At 29.9% G+C, this 5,560-nt stretch overlaps 1 protein-coding gene across 2 annotated transcripts in view; it reads left to right on the top strand.

Annotated features, from left to right (window-relative positions):
* LOC106790547 (calpain-C) overlaps positions 1–5,560 on the top strand; it is a 29,843-nt gene that overhangs the window by 7,074 nt on the left and 17,209 nt on the right. The gene's annotated exons all lie outside the window — the stretch shown is intronic.

Genomic DNA, 5,560 nt, shown 5'->3' with positions numbered 1-5,560 from the left:
CTAATCTTCTAGAATATAATATAACTAAAAGATTTTGTACATGTACAAGGTATAAAACAAAAAATGAAGTAGATTAATATAAATATATTAATATACACAATATATAAATGATATCTAATTAATTATTATATATCTCTAACATTAATATAACTGTACGTTTATAAATTACATAGGATAGTTCACAACAAAGTGATAAATCTTCTAAAATATACATAATATCGATAAGAGTATGTGTATACACGTACTAAGGTATAAGTAACTAAGAAGTATCGGATGCGTTACACGCGATGATCATTACTGACACGCGCTAGCCATCTTCGAATAAGAAACTCGAGAGAGGTAAATCGCAAAGTCGCCTTTGAAGCATCACTCGATTGCACTCGCATAATGTGAGACCTAATGCAAAGGGCTTTTTCAACAGTCTAACTATATTCTAGCATAGTCGTTAGTTATCCCGTTAGTTAACGTGTTAAACGTTTCTCTTTCTCTCTTTCTCTCTCTCTTACTCTCTCTCTTTCTTTCTTTCTTTCTATCTTTTTCTATCTTGAAGTCTGTTAATTAGTAATCCTTGAGATTCAAGCGCGAGAAAAGCTATTTGTTTGCTGTTATTATTAACGATTTAATTTTCTAACAACAAGAAGACATATATATGTGTATACATATATATACATTGAGAATTACATGATAGAAGATCTCATAATGATTGATCATCATCATTATCATCTTTTCTTGTCTACACTACCACCGCACTTACCACGTCTAAGTCAATTCGTTGTGTTGTATAATTAAACGGGTTAAATAGATTCCAGTATGTTACTAATGGTAAATTTAACTTTAAACGTCAACTAAGTTACAAACGTATGTCTTGATTTTTTTCTTTTCTTTTAAATCCTGTGAAAGAATATAAAAAGGGGTGGATAGATATTAAATGGGAACTTTATGATCTAATCTTGGAAATGTAGGTTTTATAGATAAATAAGGTAAAAAATAGAGCGAGAAAATGAAGGTAAAGAGAGTAATATTAAGGTCAGAGTTCATTGGTTCATGATAATATGTGTATTATACTATAATAGTATTTTATAATACTGATCCTTTTACATATGTAACAATGTATGTAGATTTTATACATACATTGTATCTAATTATCTACTATTGTATGTTCTAATTATATAATTCGTTTATTAATTATTTATTTACTATTATTATTATTATATTCAATTATTATATTGAAAATATTATAATTATATATTACTATTATAGTAAACATTATAATTATATTATTATTATATATATTTCATATATATATATCATTCTTATATATATAAATTCAATTACTATTTTTCTAGTTTACTTTATTAAACCTTACTTTTGTTTCTTTTTCTTTGTATGTGTTACAAATGTAACAATATATAATAAAAACGAATCAATGAAAGCAAAAAACCGATTACTTTCACGATATTATTGAGTAACATTTGTGAAATCAAAATTGAGGAATGTGATTAGAAGAAAGAAAAGAACAAATACAAATGTGCATAAATAAAAAGTTTGATAGAAACTAACCGAGTAACAACCACTAGTAGTCGGAGGCGTGATCCAATGTTTGGCCTTCGTCGTTTTGTAGGCTAAAGTGAAGGTAACAAGGCCTTTTCATCGTGCACAACGAAGATAAAACCTTTCCATTCAAACTCAATGAACATCGAGAACGTTCGACGTCATGCTTGAAACACTAATAGTGACAAACTATGGATACAACAACAATAAAATTGATATGAGTATTTCCATGATACGTGAAAACTGCATTTATGGTTTCTTTTTTTTCTTCAGATTTTTGTTGCAAATATCTTATATTTTCTTTCTTTTTGTTTTTTTGTTGTTCTTTCTCTTTCTGTCTGTTGGTCTTTTACTTTCGAACAAAAGTCTCGAGGCCATTGCTCGGTGCATGAATATATATATTCATATATCTGTGTGTGTGTTGTGTGTATATGCCAAGCATAAAACTATTCCATGCAGAGTATAGAAAGTATTCGATTAGTCATCGCCCTACAATTATACACATCCGTTCGACAACGAAATAGTTATTGGCGAAACTTAGTTTTATGGTATTATGCCTATAGACTTTTTTAATTCATTCCTTGAGCTTGAGAATAGGATATTTTTAAACAAATCCATCCAGGATTCCAAACGTTTTAACTTTTATTTTAAATTCATTTTCTAATTGTTAGTTATAGTATTCATCATACATTAAAAAGAGGAGAAATAAAACAATATTCTTTAAATATAAATTTTACATCTTCTTATTTTTATAAAAATAAAATGAACACACTTTTCACGTGTAAGAAGGAATATAAATTCGGAACAAAAACAATATTCTTTGCATACAAACTAAACTTGTATATAAATTCTACATCTTCTTCTTCTTATTTTTATAAAAATAAAAAGGAACGGTGTTTTAACGCGTAACAAGGAATAGAAATGTCTCAATTTAGTCAGCTGAATTACTCGTACTTATCGTGCAATATCCGAAATAGTAGTAACGTGTTACTAGAATTTGAGACAATCCGATCTATTTTAAGTCACCGCACGGATACAAAGTTTGTCAGTGGAATCGTCACACACAAGTACGGGGTTAAAATCCTCCAGAGGAACGCGCGTGCCCGGAGGGAGATAAACGTTTTCGAAGAGGTGGTGGAGGAGGAGGTGGAGGAAGAGGAGGAGGAGGAGGAAAATACATGCACAACATAGAATGATAATCGTTTCCGTTCTTCGATGTTATCCAGAATGCGAACCGGTAGAGGAATCACCTACCGTTGTTTATATGCTTAGACATTTGATTTATTTTTATTCTTTCCATTTGATTACTTTACTGCTACTACTATGGTTTATATTAAATCGAAACGATTCACAATTTGTATTTTAAACGCTCGGGGCTGCTCAGAACCACATTACAGTTTCGATAGTTGAAACTCCGGAAGAGTAGAGAATGGATAAACCGTTCATTGGTCAAAACGATTAATTACACTTTAAGAATTATTTTATACATTTTAATACTAACACCGTTTGATTTATACTTTTGAATATTTCAATATATATATACATTTTTATATCTATTGAATAATGAATTACATAATACTGTACATATCCATTATTTTTCCTACTCATTCTTTATTATTTCTTTTGACCAATGAGAAGCTCATATACATATATAACTCACCATCAGAAACGATTTATATAAACATACATTTCTTAATAATAATAATAATAATAATATATCTACATAAAGAGAAAGACAGATAGAAATGGAAGATGGTAACATTTCTTATCTTCTCCTCCTCCCCCTCTCTTTCTCTCACTTCTTTCTTTCTATCTTTCATCTTCCTTCTTTATTTCTTGCAAGTGAAGCCAAACCATAAAGGTTTTCTCGCGTTGAACTCGAAGCAATGTGCCAGCTCTCAAGGACGCGAAAGAACCAAGCGTGAAACTAGTCCGACCGGTACGAGAGAGTATGGCAACCACCTCCCCAACCCCCCGCCCACCATTCCTCTTCCACCCTTTTCTCCTCATCTCAAAGTATAGTAAAACGCTGAAGTAGCCGCTTTGGCGGAAGGTAGAAGAAAGAACCCGATGCGTATAACGATACCAATCTTCCATATAGTTGATTTCAAAGTTTAATCTTCATTTTTGAGGTTATACTTCTTTTGGCGCGTTTTGGAAAGTGTGAAGTTAGATGCGATCGAAAAATTCGACACCATGAAGTTGTCGATATTTACGATGCGCGCGCAAATTGAAGTTAGTTTTGAGGTTATGGAAGTTATATTCGTTTTGGTACGCTAAAGAAGTATAATTTCTTACATCAGTTTTTTTTTAATAATAATTTTATCCTTAATGCAAACTTACAAAATTTATTATAGTGTGAAACTATGAAACTGACATAAATTATATTATATTCTTTGAAAAATATGTATATATTCGTTAAAATTATCTACAATTTAGAAATACTTTCTATAATATCTTCAATAAAATATGAATATATATTTTATATTCATTATATTATACATAACAATGTGTGTGATAAAGAAAAGATAACTGATTGTGAGTAGAAGATCTAATTTTGAAATAGACCATATCGTATGTTCATCGTTTTGCACTCGTTTTCGATGTAGAACGAACGGTTCGATGAATTTTATTGACTTTCCTTAGTCGAATGTATAATAAATAATCTGAATTTTAAACTCATTGATTTAAGAAGGTTTATTAGATGATATTTCTTATCGGTGATTCAAATAGAAGTGAAATCGACTACGATAGATTAAGATTATATTTGCGAGGAGAGAAATAAGAACTATAAAAATAAAAAAATCATCATTTTACTTTCTAATGTATTACGTTTAAATATTGTTCTGTTATGTGCATACACCTACACAAACACACAGACAAGATAGGAAGTAATAATTCATAACCGGAAAAACGTATACATTTAAAATATTTAGTTGAAGTTTACAAATGCGAAATATTTCAATTTTATACACAGAAACTTATTATAGTATTTTATTAAACTATCACAAACTGGCATAAATTATATATTTTATTCTTAGAGAAATATTGAATTTAACACGAACGATAAGAACAATTATCATTATTCGCATCTGCGCAAGATCTGATAAAAATAAAATGATTGTATTTAAAACACACAAAAAGAAAGATAAATAGAAAGTCAGACGATCGATTGGAGAGTTAAATGCAAGGAAAGGAAAGGAAACCATCGTTAGCTAACTAATCATAAACTATAACTGGAAGTAAACAATTTATTACGTAATACAGAAGTCGAGACATAATAACTATAGTGAACTTCTTTGTCAGATCGTTGACAATGGACTAAAAGACACGCCTTTAACCTGGTATTCCAAGGTGTTTGTGGCTGAACGTGAACTGACTAATTACAAAACATAATAATAATAATTAAAAAGAAAAATACAAATAAAAATAAAATAAAACAATAGAAAAGAGAGAGAAGAGAAACTTCCTCAAAATCATTCGTAAAACTCATTACATTTTCAATTGTAATGTTAGGAAATTTGTCATCGTTAGAAGTTTATCGAAATGGTTGTGGGTTCTTTCGAAAAATACACACTCTTGTAAGCTATAGTTATATATATATGTCACGTCGTATTCGTCGGACCCCGAACAACGTAATTGAGTATTTCGTAATGGTGACGCTTTCACGACTCTTCCACGCACCATCTCCTCGGCCGCGTTATCGCTTACACGCGGTGAAAATATATTATCAAGGAATACTTGCAAAATATAATGGGGGATACCACTGAACGCAATCAATACACATGGTAGGAATATATATAGGTATATATCATCATTCTTTACAGATGATAGGATAACATATATATAGAATATAATAAGATAGTATACAGTATATACTATATAGATAGTAGAATAATAATATAACATAATCAATGCACATGATAAGAATATATATGTATGTTATGGTTCTTTACATGGTAGGATAACATATATACAGGATATTGTAGGATAATATAAAGTATATACT

This window comes from Polistes canadensis, unplaced genomic scaffold, assembly GCF_001313835.1.
Source record: "Polistes canadensis isolate GaletaPanama2010 unplaced genomic scaffold, ASM131383v1 scaffold_245, whole genome shotgun sequence".
NCBI lineage: Eukaryota > Metazoa > Arthropoda > Insecta > Hymenoptera > Vespidae > Polistes > Polistes canadensis.
This window is presented reverse-complemented; position numbering and strand designations above follow the sequence as displayed.